Here is a 15,856-nt window from a genome sequence, read left to right as displayed (position 1 = left end):
TTGAGAAACCCTGGTTTACAGTGCAACAATATTTCTTGGAAAATACAACTACTATACTCCAGCTGACCCTCTCTGATCCTGTCTCCTCATCTGTAAAATAAAGATGATTATAGTGCCTCTTCATTGTGTTGTGAGGATTAAATGAGTCTGATTAATGTAAAGCATTTAAAACCATGCCTATGACATAAGTAGGTGCTAAATAAATAACACTGTTATCATCATAAGCATCATCACCATCAAAGCTTACCACGACGCAGCATGACTCTTTATTAGGTGAATTCTTGGGATGAAAAAGGATTCTGTGTTAAAAATAAACTTGGAAAATGGTAAGTTAAAATTAGACAAGTTTCTTTGTTGTGTAAATGCTTGGAATCTCTAATAAGCAAAAAATATAGGACATGTAGAATTTCACATGGATCTGACCAAAGAATCCTATGCAGAATCTTGCAGGACTGAACACACTTTTAGGGAAAGGCTGGTGTGGTGAAAGGGCATATACTGAGAATCTATAAACAGGATTCAGCTCTTGAGTCTATCATTGATGTGCCATGAAGCTGGGTCAGTCCCTTGACTTTCCTTGGCCTCAGTGATCACCAACGAGAAAAAAAAAAAAAAGGGCCCTTCCAGATCAGAAAGTCTCAGCTTCTCTGATGCTCCTGGTTGTAGCATACCACTGCAGAACTCAAAGACTTGCACTGTCAGATATCAAGGACACCAGGGTCAAGCAAAATAAAGAGCTATGACAATTCTCAGGATGATTATGCTCCCCAAATTCCTGTTACTAAGGAAGCTCAAATATCCAATGTGGGAAATCAAGATCAAAGTGGCATAAAAACTAGCCTTATCTGTTGTGTTTTTGAAAATGCAGTCTAACTTTTGAAACAGAAAGCAAAGCTAGCAAAGAACGATATGGTGCAATTTTTTAAAAATCTCAACTACTTAAAGTGTAGATGAGTATAATCTCCTCAGTTGTCTTTTAGGTGCTAAATAAAATCAGCAGAGAATATGGCAAGAAAGGATTGCTACCTCAAGGAACTAAAACTCTATTTGGGGAGAAAAATGCACATATATTAGGCATCCAGTGAGTGCTGACAGTTTAAACAAAGGCCAATGGGAGCAGAGTCATCTCAGTTATTGCCATTTTTGATAAGTCAAATGCACGACAGCAAAATACAAAATAAAATTTAAAAATTAAATACAAACATTTATCTTTTCGTTTGGGTTTCCAAATAAGTGTTTTATACTACCTTATTGTTCAGCCATCATTGACAGGTGCCAGGAAGGTATTGAAACTGTAGGGTATGTGTATTGTTTGTCATTCACTATGCTCTTCCTCCTCTGAGTGCACTGGTAGAGTTTGGCCTGAATTCTCTATGCATGACAGAGATGTACTTTTCTGGGATACAAAGTGAAATGAGTACGCCTCGTATTGTCCAGGGCACAATTTCTTCATATTATAACCTTAAGATATTTTAAATTGTATAACTGGAATCTTTTACTCTGGAAGAGTAGCCAGTGTACATATAGGTTACACTTTCTTTTAATACCATTAAAGTCCATACCCATTTCATGACTCTGCACGGCATCTGTAATCTTGGGGTCAGGGAGGGAGAAACCAAGGTGTACACCAAGACTCTTCTATCCTCAGCAACCCTCTTAACCAAGGTACTGCTTAGATTGAACAGGCCGTGGTAACTGATAAGCAACAGCTGCTCATTTCCTCATTGTTCACTCTCATACATGACTATGCATAAACTAGTGTCATTTTCTAGAATTCCACAGGTTCCACTAACTCTAATTCTGATGACAAACTCGTTCGTCTTTTTTCTTTTGATGTCTTATGTTTCAGATGAATGTAGATCTTTGTAATCCCTGTTTTTCATTTCCAGACACAAAAAGAGACAATGGCTTTCTTTTTTCAAACTTCTTTGGAATATTCTTTTGTCCAGAATCTCTTTCAAAATGTTGAGGTTTGGTTGTCTTTGGCAGTGTCCCAGAATGTTGTTTTACATCATCCTGCTCTCAACCTCTCCCCACATTCACAAGCTTTGCTTTCCTAGAATATAACCACTCTGTTCTCGTGAGCCTCAAAAGAAAAATTCTGATTTTAAAAATCTAAAGCTTTAATTACTTTTACTATTTAAAAGCCATTTTCCATTATAAAATTTCTGATATAAATTTGTCTAGTTTTGTCTTTAACCTTTTTGCTTTGACCTTTGAACTTATTCTGATATCAATGTTTTTGCTATTAAAGCTCCTTTTGTTTCTTTGCATTTTAATCATTGTTTTGTTTCATTTGCAAACTGACTCTGTTCACTGTTTAGTCCTCTGTTTTGGTTCTTTTATTGTGTCCCTATGCTGAATTTCAGACACTGCAAAATGTGAGCCCTGAAAAGGGCCTTTGCAATTTACCCTATTCAGGAGTGCTGGATCATTAACCACCACAAAATAAAAACTGGTTCCAACTTCCTCTGCCTTCTGGGATAGAAAGCAGTGGGGAAGCCCTGAGAGGAAAGGTAGACTAGTGCCAAAGGGAAAGCATAGGTCCAGGTAGTGCATCACTTGGATATGGATGCGTGTGTGTGTGTGTGTGTGTGTGTGTGTGTGTGTGTGTGTATGGAATGGCAGTGTCCTCGCATGTGGAGTTCCCATAAGTCCCCTAGAAGAGTTATAGTAACAGCAGTCCCGTGAAACTTAGCAAGGAGAACTTTAAGATTTTAAAAACTCTTAGGTAGCCCCGAAATGGGTCCTCAGTTTACGTAGTGAGAGCCCAGACAACTCACCCAAAGCCACATGGGAGTAAACATTAGAGATTCAGCATGGGAACCCAGATCCCTCCCTCTAATAGTAGGACCAGCAAAGCACCATTTCCACCTTACTCTTTGGCTTTTACTTTTTCTCTTGTGAATTCAGTTCCATGAAATCTTGTTTCAGCACACGTCTTAATTATGGCTGGCTCTGACAGTTCTCTCTCAAGTCCACAACTTCAACCGACTTTATATCCACACACAAGATCTATATATCCACGCCAAAGGTCAGGTGTGATAATAATGAAGAGGGAATTATCATTTTTAATGGTAAGCTACCCATACTTGTTACTATACTTCACAAGCCATATTAGAATTTTCATAGGCAAAGACATATTATCCTTCTATTCCTTGTCTCATTCATTGTTTTAAGAAATGTTCAATGAACACCAGTTTTGAGTTAGGTGCCTCAAAGACTATACTTATATTCCAATTCAAGTGCCATGGCTCTAAAAACAATGATCTATATGGTTCTTTTAGTATGGTCTTCAGAGAAAATTTAAGTATCAGACTTAGTACTTTAAAGACACTACCTGCCTCTTTTGGTCAAACATTAATTACTACCTACACCATCTGTGTGTTTTGCCAGACTTGGACATGAAGGACTTTGAATTAGTTCTAAAAATAAAAATTAAAATACATGTTATAGCTGAGGACATTCAAAACGCTATATAAATGACTCCCAAACAGGTTTCAAGAAGAGTTCCACAGATATTCTGCTTAATTAATGTGATATATAACAAAGTAATTAAGAGCAGAGACATAAAAATAGGGAAGAATTGGGTTGGAGTCCCAGTACCACACCATTTATTAGCTGTCTGACCCTTTTAATCTCACTAGGCCAGTTTTCTTGTCTGTAAAATAAGGATAATCATGGCGCCGAGATGGGAGGGTTATTTGAAGCTTATCTGCGGTAATATAAGTAAAGCACGGAACCCAGGAAATGATCAACAGAAAGAGCTATAATTGTTATCACTGCTTTAACAATCAGAAGAGTTGGATGCATTTTATTTTAATATTTACTTTTGAACAAAAGATTTGGACGAAGCTGACACCCGGGCAGTTTTAGAAAACAGTTTTGTGTTAGTTCTAGTTAATATTTTAGATGTGTTCTGAAATCAAAGTAGACGATAATCAATTATGTGGCTCTGTTTATATTTTAATATTTTATTTCCATTTATATTTTAATATTTCCAGTAAAAGTTATGTTTATAGTTTAGCTAATAGAACTAACACATAGTAACCTGCCCATTATTCTGAAATATGTAGTCTTATCATTTCTGTTTCAATAAATTTCGAAAAACAAAAAGGCCACCAATACTTACGATTAGCAAAATGAACTCTATCTTCAAAAGGAAGATTTACTTTTCAAATAAATCTGTTTTTTAAATTATTCTTAACTGGACTATAATTAGCTCTCCATTTTTGTTTGTTTCCTTTTGACAGCGTTAATTTACAAAAGAAAATGTAGAACGTTCGTTAGCTTTGACCAATTGATAAATACATTTATTTTAAAAGGAAGTTGAATCTTTAAAATGTTTTGATCTTGTCAGTTCATAAGATTTATGGCTATTTTTCCAGAATTTGAAAATCTCTTAGCAGCAAAAATAAAAATTATATTAAAGATTTATTCTTCAAAAAACAATCTAGTTGGGTAGTCTTTTATATCTCTTTCCATTACCTTTCCATATAGTCTTCTTTTGTCTACAAAAATATTTTCAGTCATTTCTGGGTATTGAAAGACAATATATTTTGGCTCACATTATTTAATACTTAATAACATTAATATGTCATTAAATTTTTCCTCATATAAAAACTAGAAATTTGTTTCCAGAGATTAAAAAGTTATGGTAAAATTCTAATTATTTGATTATTAGAAGCAATTAGAAAACTACTTAACACATATCAGTCCAGGTATTAACCTGTAATTTTTACTTTGAATTACAATTCAAACTGCTGTTTTTCACGACCTCCATTTAATTTGCATAAACATATTCATTTGAAAAGTGAATTAATGTTGCAGTTTTCATTCTGTTATATCATCCTAATCCCAAATCCAAAAGCATAAAAAGCAATCTAAAATTGTATCATTATTAATGTGCTAGGAAACATTCAGCAATGTTATAAAATTATTAAAGTCTGGCTGCAAAAAAGCTTAGGTTTGTGTGTTTGTTTTCAAATCTAATCTACCTCACCTATAAAAAGGAAATGAGTTTGAGTCATGGCACAGAATATGAAAAGAAAATGTCAAGTGACAATATTACCAGTTAGTTACTTGAAAACCCACTCTAGTTAAAAGCTACTTAAATCCTAATTTTAAAAGCTTCATTTACTTTATGTGGATTTTACTTCACAGAACTCACACTTTTAATGCTTTAGTCCACTGCTTCTTATATGAAATTTTTTATTTAGGTAATGAAGTTGAGATAATCAGTAAAAGGTTTGATCAGTGAGGTTTAAAGAAGCAAAAAATTACCAAAACTCCCCAGGATTATCATTCAATAATGACTTCATAACTGGAATTTCTACTCCAACGTGTGCCATAATTCAAAAATCTCAAGTTATTTTAGATAGAAAGATCTTATCAATTTGACTTTTGGGGAAATCAATCCTTTGCTTGTATTCGAGCCTTGGACTCTAAAATAGTTTCACCTCACATACTAGAAGCTTCAGGAGCAGGACTTTCTGAGACAATTTCTTTGTCTTATTTTATACATATCCAATTTACTAATGTGGCCCAAGTCCACCTGAAATTTGGCAGAGATGAGACGTCAGTTGTCAGATTACACTGGTTTTTAGATGCAGTTCATTTTCCTTTCCTGCTACCCTCCTCAGAATCAAAATTACCTCTAAGCAAAGAACCTAGATTTAAAATACAAAGACAAAAACCAAAAGAGAATTACCTAAGGAGAAGTGAAAGAACTTTTCTGTAACCATTGCTATGCCTTCTCGGTCACTTTAATATTTGCCATTTTATTGTACTTTTGCCCTCTTTCAAATAGTAGAAGCACTCTATAGAAATAAAACAAAAAAGAGAACTACAATGCAAATTCTTAATTCAAAATAAGTGAAAAACTTAGTAGATTCTTGAGCCACACTCCCCTACATGCTACCTACCCTGGAGGACTTACAATCAAATCATACTTTATTTTTTTCTAATTAGGCTGAAAGTAGTATGAATAAGGCTACTACTGCCTATACACAAATGGCACTAATTTTCCCATTTGGGTCTAAGTCTTTTAACTTCAACTGTTATGCCCCTGGCAAGGAAGTAAAGCTGAATTGGACAAGACTAAAACATTTCGTGGGTTTGATTTGCTGCGGATCATGAAGTTGGCTTTATAAATGGCAGAGAAGGGGACTCCCTTTACTAGTGCTAACTCACAGGAATCAATGTAAAAGAGCTGTGGGGAATTAAGATTCAGAACTTCTTTACTGGCTCTGATTCATATGGACACAGGCTTATCAGGCAGAACTATGATCAACCCATGTAGCAGGTTTTATTAAGTTTCTCTATACAATCTTTCATCGCTCAGTAGTCGATCCTTTATCAGAGGCAGCACAATCACAGAAATGGAAACTGGGCCTCAAACTGCTAAGCATAAATGTTTCCAAGGCCAATAAAAACGGCTTTTCTCCCCTGCTAAAAGTATAATTTTTATTAATATAATTATTGTTTTACTTAAAGAATCAGTGCTATTTGGACATTGCTCTTAAATGGAAATTACTTAATCAATTTTTTGTAGCACATTTAATTTAGAAATTGGCTTCTAAACTAATACTGACTAGCTTGGAAGCTGGTATTTAGACATAATAGAGTAAGTTTTGTATTCCATAAAGCCATAAGTAAGGATTTTCAAATGAGATTTATGTTTTCTGTTGTCAGCTGTATTTTAGTACAACCAATAACTACATCCCGGCAAAAAAAAATTCAATTACACAATAAAGCAGAAACTTCTGGGAAGTCTGAAAGTAAGTTTTGTTCTCAGACTCTTTTTACTCCCCTCCCTATTGCAAACCAGCACACATATATACAATCGATTTTTCCCCTTCATCTAGACTCTTCCCAAAATTATTTTAATAATTTCCTGGACTGCCCTCTCACATAAAATGTGGAGAAAAAAATCCACATCATTTCTACTTCAATAAATTTTGCAAAACAAAAACGCCACCAATACTTACAATTAGCATAATACAGTAAGCACTTATATTGTACAAATAACTGACTTACTCTCTAAACACTTAATCATATTTTAAAAGATGACATAGTTAAGAAGTCCTCAGTGAAACTACAGTTTATAACACAAAGATCAAATTTCGCTGTTTCTTAGTTAAGACTGACCTACCCTAGATTCAACAAAAGCTGTTTTTTTCTTCCTCACTTCCATAAACATTCCTGAATTACTTGGGAGATTATTTCTAAGGAAATAGTTGTGAAATCAAGAAGCTGTTCAAGCATAAGTATCAATTCTCTTGCTAATTCATTTTATGATTAAAAGAACTACCAAAAACATTACTCTCTAAGAATCCTATCATTATATGTATTTTACAGTGTCTTCAAAAGGCCATTTTATGTTAAAGCTGGATTTCATTCCTCAAATGTTAATAATCTTGGATTGCATCTCTTGCTTTTTTACAGTTAAAATTTGTTTAGAGACCCCACAATGTTTATATGCCAAAGCTACCTACACACACACAATGAAGAAAAAATTTTGGCAATTATATGAAAAATTTAATGATATCTGTCATTAAATGTCAATGTTTCAAGTAAAACATTTCTTACAAAAACCTGTTACTAAAGAAAAGAATTGTTAAAGTACATGAATTAAAGTATTTTTAATTATCCCAAATAGGTACCAACCAAATTTAACTATAGCTTAGTTTTTTAAGCAAACCAAGATGACTATTTTTTTTTAATCTGAGAAAAACATGGTATGCAGAAAAACTCTATTTTATTCCGTTCAATACTCTTCACTTGAGGATATGAAATTTATAAGTATGCAATCTCCTTGAAACTGTAAAAATATAATACACAATTTTATACTACCTTCTAATTTTACTTCCTCAAGCATTTGTTATAGGTTCTATAATAGCTATCTAGCTATTACACTGTACATAAAAGGCATCCTCCAATTTATTTCCACTTCTAAAAAGATGCTTAAATACAGAATAAAGCATTTCATACCTCCCTTCTCATTTAAAATTCCAAAAAAGGCCAACAATCCACATTATAGGTCAAACACGTTGCCTCTGTTATACACTTTTCAGAATTTATAAGACTGATAAATTATAAAAATTCATCCAGTAATTCCGTATTTTATTAAAGACCCTGATTTCTCTACACATTTACCAATCATCTAAGCAATATTCACATGTACAATAAAGTAGTAATATGGTATAAACATAAAATAAACACTCCAAGCTGATAATTCCATAACGTCGAACAATTCTATTAAAACAAACACAAATCAAAATTTTCCATTTTAGGGCCCAAAATTCAACTTGAAACATTTTTTACATGCTAAGATTAAAGCAGCTGCCCAATTTTCAGGAAGCTCTGTCTCAAGGAAAAAAAGAGAAAGGAGGAACTATAGTTCTTTGGGTGACTGAAATCACTGCCTTTTTAAATTTTTTGCCTTAAAATCAAGATAAAGTTCTCACCTAAAGATTAACCTCTGAAGACAATGAAAAATAACCAGGATTAGACTTTAAAAAATAACTTAAAAGTCAGCCCCCCATACAAAACTAGACAACAAATAAACCTAGACTTAACTGTCATTTTCAAATCCAATTTTTACCTGAATTGGTAAAAATTTATTTAAAACAAAATGCGAAATACAATATTGTTTCAATTTTGGCCCAGGAGAGAAACACTTTAAAGCAGAAGTAATAAACTCCAGCGAATAAATAAGAACATTTTCCTAATTTCACTTCAAAGCTGCCAGGATTTCAATAAGGAAGTTCAAAGGCCCGATTCCAGAAACTGGAGGTCCCCGGAAAGTGAGGGGCGTCTGGCCACAGTCTCAGTTCCAAACCAGATATAGTTCTAGAGCTGTCATTCTTAGTCCTATTACCACTAATGCAAGGTCAAAAACGGCCCTGTAAGGTGTCAATTAAGGGGTCACTTTTGCCTAAGGTTTCCTTAACTTCTCTCCTAGCAAAGCCGCGCTAAGTGAACATTTCCGCTGTGTTTTTTTAATGACTGCCATTGTCTCGGTAGAGAATCGGAGGCTCTTTTAGAAGTACTGTTGGAAAAATCAGGATTTTACAAAACATTTTGTCAGCTGCACAGGGCAAAAACAAACTTTAATCCTACTAGCAATGGGTCTAAACCACAAGCCTAATTTCTCTTATTTCTTAAAAGGGGAAGCTGAGTTAAGTTTTAAAGTGCCAGTAATTTTAGGTGGTAAAATAAGCTCAACTCAAACATCGCTGTCTGAAAGCGCTCTCCGCCAACACGCTCATAGACACACACAACTCCTTCCTCGCGGTTTAGGGACAGAGAGCGGACCTGTGACTTCGGACATCGGACCAGGATCACTACCTGAGATTTGGGCAAGACGAGGCGGCGGTTCCGCAAAGAACCAAGCGCGGCTGGCGCTCCGGGATGCGCCGGACCCCGCCGCAGCATCCTCGTTTGGGCCCCGCGGGCGCCGGCGGTCCTCGGACCCAGGCGCCGACTCCGTGTGCCCAGGCCCCGAAGCCTCCTCAACTCCGTGAGGGACGCGTCCCCGGCCCGGTCCGCGCGCAGCGGAACCAGTGCTCTCCCAGCTTACCTGAGGGTCCGAGTAGGAGGGCAGAAGCGCCGCCCGGCCTCGCCCAAGCGCACACGCAGGGGCCGCTTCCCGCTCCCCGCACCCCAGACCAGGCGGCTCTCGGAACACCGCCTCCCAGGTCTGGCCCGGGACCAGGCGGTCCCCCAGCCGGCTCCGGCGCCGCGGCCGGGGACGCGCGTCTTTTCTCTCCAGGCGCCGGACGTGGAACCTGCGCGTCCCTGGCTGCGCTCCAAGTTATGCGCAGGTCGCAGCTGCTCACGAAGCTCCTCCTGGAAGGCCGCTCCAGTCCCCGAGCCCTGGCCCCCAAAAGAGGCGCGCGGGAGTGGACGTTCCCGCACCTTGGCCCCATCCACACCTGCCGCCGCCCGGGCAGCCAGCGCCGTGGCTCCGCCCCGGCTCCGCCCCTCGCCGCCCCCGGCTCCCGCTCCAGCCGCCCGCCGCCGCCGAGACCGCTGCGGAAAGCAGGAGGAGGGAAGAGGCGCCTGGACTGGTCTGTGGGAGCGGCCGTGCTGACCCTCCTCCCTTGGGCCCGGACGGGACCCAGGTTCTCCACCGCAACGAAGCTCCTGAGTGACGGAATTTTGTGGGGGAAGCGGCGGCCACTACGCTCGCTTTTGGCACAATAGCCCTTTGCGGGTGGGAGCTTCTTGCAGTCAGAGCTAAGGGAGAGGGAGTCCACCTGCAAGAGCCAGAGCTCACCCTTCTACTCTCCGAATGCAAACTTAGCAAATTGAACAGCGGAAGTACCTCCTTGGTCGGACCCCTGCTCTTCTAGGGGTCTTCTAGAAACGTGGCGGCTATTATACGCCCCGTGGTATAACTGGCATTTGGAAAATGGGGGTGTTATTCCATTTGGAGTGGCCTCTCCTATCCTCAACTCTCCCTGTGCTTCGACGCCTCTCTCAGATGCCATCTCCACCAAGAAATTTTTCCAGGTACCCACCTGCGCCCGGATTTGATTTCGCCCTCTTTTGGACAGCCGGGGTGCTCTGAACTTTTCCACTGCCCCTTCCCGTGTATGAGAGCGCCTTGTGAAATGCATGGGCCATCGTTAGTTATTTTTATTGTACTATGTGGTTTCGTATTCAGTGCTGTAGTATACAAGCAGAGATATTTATGCTTTCACAATACTTTTCACTTGTGTTTGAATTCCTTAAACATAAAGACTATAGTAAGTTGCCCATCTCTGAAAGTAAATACTGAGGGGTACATGGCAGGGTAATCCGACCAGATGACCTAGCCAGAAGTTCTAGCTGTCCTACTCAACTATGTCCTCTGCAAGCCCAACATGGTAGCCTTTCACCTGGATTTGAAGGGGAAAAATTGTATTTCTCTTTGTGAATGTAATTAAATTTTGGCAAAAGTCAGTCTAGTTACCACCAAAAATTACGAGTTGGAGGGCGGGGATGGGAGCGTTGAAGCAAAGTTAATAGTGGTATTTTTTTGATGATGAAGTAAATATATCTCTACGTAAATAGTCATTTGTTCGACCAAAACGAAAAATATTCATCAAATATTCCCTAATAAGTTGGTACTCATTTCCTTAGCCACTTTAGAAAACACAAATCGAATATAATTGATTATATAAATTGTATTTGCATGAAGATTTGAACCCAAGGACTATAAGAAAGATTCAAATTTAAAATTTTCTGCGTAAGATACGGTTAAATCAAATGTTTGTATAGTATTTCCTATACCTAAGTGTACGTTTTGAGTTGAGAGGTCAGTAGTGTTTAATGGTTAATAGTGTTAAGTAAACAACAGCTACGAATCACTACAGTTAGCTTAGAACAAGTTGAGTTTATGAACTCCATTTTAAAGAACTGAGAAATCTCAAACCATATGACTACCTTGACCAAGAAATAAAGAAACGAAATTAAACAGATTCTTGCTATTAAAATTTCTGAAAATTTTGAAAAATGAATTTTTAAAATGAACATAGTATTTTTAAAAAGCAAATATTTTACAAATCATGAAAAATGTACCTTAAGATGTAAAAGAGTAAACCTCAGAGCTAAGGGCTTTTTTAAAATGTTGTTAGTGAAACCTATTCATAGAAAACTTAAAAGCATTCTTTGAAGTGAAAAAAATTACTGTAAATTTATTAGGGAAAGTATAGTATCGTTGAACTCAAATAGCTATTTTAAACATCATAATTCTGTGAGTAACAAGAAGAAGGAAAAAAAAAGCTTTCCTTATATGTGAGTCCCACTAGGCAAGACTTTGTCCAAAGTCCAACAGAAAAAACTATTGAATAAACAAGCATAAGCATCTCATTTGTGGAACATATTTTTAAGCTTTTATACAGAAGCCGAAAATAATATTATAGAAAAGATTATACAATTGCATAGCCAAAATTATATATCATAATATGAATAGCAAAGAACCAAAGAAGGGATAATTCACCTCAAATAGTAAATAGACAAACAAAAACTGTCTTAAGCCTGTAGTATCTTTTAGACTTCAGTTGAGGCAAGCAAGCTGTTTGGCCCAAGACAAATATACATAATATCACAGTAAACCCAGAGCTAATAGAATACAGCCATAAAAAGCCCACATTGCAAACACACAGGCATCTGTAGCTAAACTATCAAAGGGGCTTGCCCAGGATACTTCACATGCAACTTGTTGTTCCATCTTACTTCATCATAATGGCAGCGTCGTCTTGAATGTGAGAATTTCCTCCTCAACCTTTACCTGCAAGTAAAAGATGAACCACCACTCACTTTCTAGTTGTACCCTAAAATGAATAAATAAGTCAAAGTTTCTACCAGCATTTAAATTATTTCTAAATATATTACTTACAAAGCTTAATTTATTATTTTAGTGATTAATAATTTCTGTACTATAAAACTTGTTCTGTATTAGTTATCACATCTTTATACATCCACTGGCAATCAAGGACTTTCAGAAGAGAGTGGAATACAACCTTTATTTTATTTAAAGTTTAAATGTATGTATTTAAGATATATATATGTGTGTGTGCATATGCATACACACACAAAGTACAGGACAAATGGGAATAGAAACACCAAAACAATCTTTTTCCAAAATAAACATTTATAATAATTATAAAATAAATTATTAGCAGAAAGTATACAAAATGTGCTTTCCATTTCATTTTTAGTTTACTTATTTAGAAATGTTTTTGCATATAAGCAAACCCAAATTCTGGTGATTATTATTAGTATTATTTTTGAACAATGAAGTGGTGCAAGAAGCATGGGAAAGAATTTCTTAGCCATCTCTGGCATTTTTTGGTTTTAAGTTCTAATAAGCTTTTATGTGGAGGTCAGCAGATAATTTCAGTTTAAGTGATTTAACTCTGATGACATTGACAAATATTTTAATGTCTTCTTTATAGTAGACATGTTATAGAAAAACTTTATATATAAAAAGTTTATATAGAGAAAACTTGCTAAAAAGTATTTTCTAGTTCTTTATATAGAAAAACATGCTAAAAAGACAACACAATAAATATCTATGCAAATGGTATTATCTGTTCAATCTAGAAGGTGGGTGTATAAATATCTGGCATCATTTTGAAATGTTTCATAATTAAGAATAAAAGTTGAAATAAGAATATATAACAATGGTAAATGAAATATTGAAATTATTTAAAAATTACTTGTGATTCCCCATTTATCCTTATACAACCTTTAGCACTTCAAAACATTTAAATGGATTATCTTCCATTTGTAGGCTTTTTTTTTTTTTTTTTTTGTAGCTACAATCTCATGCCTGCTACTTTTGAATAATAGAGTTCTCACTGTGAAGAGAGAGGTGAGAAGGAAGCATTTTTGGTACATGTAGAAAGGTGAAAATTATTATTTCTAGAAGAGACAGTGTCATGCTTTTCCAAATAAATATTGTAGGTAAAACCGGAACAAGTTGAAAATGTTACAGGCCATTCATTGTATCTTTATTCCACACTAAGTTTAGAATGTTACTTTCCCTGGTAGTATTATTTTCTTTAAACGTTTAGTCAGAAACACACATTTTATTTCACCTAACTTCCATAAAGTAGAAATAGGAGAAGAAATATTTAAATTATTGAAAAAACTGAATATGAAAATATGAGCCATATTCGGTTTTATTCCTGGTATGATTTTTTATAAGAACATTTAGAGAAAGCCATAGTTTTCCCTTAAAAATGAAATGACATAGTATTGGATTGTACAGTTTTCTTTAGGTATACATAAATTTATTGAATGCTAAATCAGTTTCCAGAATTTTTCAACCTTGCCCATTCAGCCCTCATTTTAGGAACTGTCATGAAGCTTGTCTAAATTGAAAATACAATCAACAACACTAGCTGCCTTTAAAAAAAAAAAAAAAAAATCCCTCATGAGTTGTTAACATACAGAAAGTTAATCTCTGGCTCAGAAATAAGTCTTTCTTATCAATGGCCTTGTTCATCTTTGAATCATCCATATTTTGAAGAATCAAAGGATTTCAGAGGTCTCTATGAGAGAGAGTGGTGGTTCTCAACTCCAACACACTAGGATGATATGGATATATCTACACGGGCTTCCAAACAATTATTAGGTTTTGATAGTACAATGTTTAGTTCTTGCTAGCTCTGATTTTATCTCTTTCTCCTCTCTTGAAAGAAAGTGAAAGCAATGCTTTTTAACAACCCCTTAAGTTTGCTCTAACATAAAGAGATAAATTATTCATACTCGTTACTTGTAACCCACCTTACAATTTATAGAGATGCACAAAATGTTAAGTAGATAGAGAACTATTTAATACCAACCCCCTATCACTGTTAGTTTTTTTCTAAGGAAAAAAGTCAGTTTACTCCCTCTTACCCATCAACCTGGTGATGGCTTCCTTATTGCGTGGGTTTAGGCTTTAGCTGAGTGGTGAGATGGGGTACGGAAAGGATCTATCTGACAGGAATCTGGGAGGGGCTGCTCTAAAATGCTTTGTGATAGAGGTATAGAATTGAACCTACTAGTAGGGTCTTACTGCTCAGTAGATATACTCCATAGAGGATCAGCATCAGCAAGTCCATTTAAAATGCAAAATCCTAGATGACACCCCAGGCCTAATAAATCAGAATCTGCGTTTCAAGAAGAGAGACAGAGAGAGAAAGGACTTAGAGAAAACAAAAGGTAAAGAAAACATTGGTCTTTCTCAAAGTTAACAGGTCAGTTACTGAAGAGTTCTGAATAGCACCCTAAATTCCAACCATCCATTCTTTACTCGAAATTGGACTTATTCCTTCAAGGAATGCATTTATTAGATAAAAGGAGAAAAGTAAAGAAATGATGGACTCTGTTTTGACACATTTTGAACAACAGCCAGGTACTTCCATCAGGAAAAGAAAGCGCTAGGGTGTCCCGCTTAAAGTAAAGGACTCTTGTCATTAGGCTAGCACACTTAATTAGAATGCAATCGTGTTATTTTAGAGTGGTACAAGACATGTGTCAGTCATCCTCTTTCTGGCATTTTAGTGAGTGCAGTGGAAAATGTATTCAGGCTTTGGAATGAAGTGCATCTCATTTTTACTCTCCTCTCTGACACCTTCATTAAATTTCCAAAATCTTTGTCCCTCAGTTTGCATACCAGTAAAAACAGTAAAAATATTGTAATGTATACCTCATATGGTACTGTAAAAATTAAAATAATGTTTATAAATTGGCTAGTAGGGTGGAGGGGAGAGAGAGAGAGAGACAGAGAGAGAGAGAGAGAGAGAGAGAGAAAGAGAGAGAGAGAGAAACACCAGTTCCATTTCCCTTCCTTTGTAATGACATTGCTGCACACCTAGTGTGTTCAGTATAGAACACATCAAAGACCGTCAAATGTCTCTGGGCTGTTGGTTTTAAGGCTGAAAAAGCCAGCAATGCTTGGAACCACATCAAGGATTCCCATCCATTCCCACTCCCCATCCGATGAATGACTAGTTAAAAAGCCATGCCCCTGCGCATGTTGGATACAAGAAAAAACAAGTTTACAGCCAAGGGAAACTGGCATACTTTTTAAATCCCTGTCCAGCTGTGGAAAGAGAGCTAAAATCTAAGCAGATGTCCAATTGAGACCCTAATTGTGAATGTGTACGTGTGTGTGTGTTAAAGAAAAAAATGCAGATTATCTTTATGGCCACTACTCACCTTCCATGAAACTATCTGAAATGAGAACTGGCAGTCATAAGGGAGACATGGTGATATATCCAATATACTGAGGTAGGAGGCACTTGTGTAGCTAGGATGAGTGAGAGGGTCCTTTCTCCCTGCTGGGTTGTTTGTTTGTTTGTTTGTTTGTTTG

General features: G+C 36.6%; 1 protein-coding gene across 2 annotated transcripts in view; it reads right to left on the bottom strand.

Moving 5' to 3' along the window:
* The window catches only part of IFNE (interferon epsilon), a 75,996-nt gene extending 66,274 nt beyond the window's left edge, over nucleotides 1-9,722 (bottom strand). For both annotated transcript variants that reach the window (XR_013404814.1, XR_013404815.1), the window contains exon 1: nucleotides 9,584-9,722. The gene's annotated coding sequence lies outside the window, so the exon portion shown is untranslated. The remainder of the gene's footprint in view (nucleotides 1-9,583) is intronic.
* Between the last annotated feature and the right edge of the window lie 6,134 nt (nucleotides 9,723-15,856).

Source organism: Macaca mulatta, chromosome 15 (assembly GCF_049350105.2).
Source record: "Macaca mulatta isolate MMU2019108-1 chromosome 15, T2T-MMU8v2.0, whole genome shotgun sequence".
Lineage (NCBI taxonomy): Eukaryota > Metazoa > Chordata > Mammalia > Primates > Cercopithecidae > Macaca > Macaca mulatta.
The sequence above is the reverse complement of the archived record's forward strand: the minus strand, read 5'-3'. Positions and strand labels throughout refer to the sequence as shown.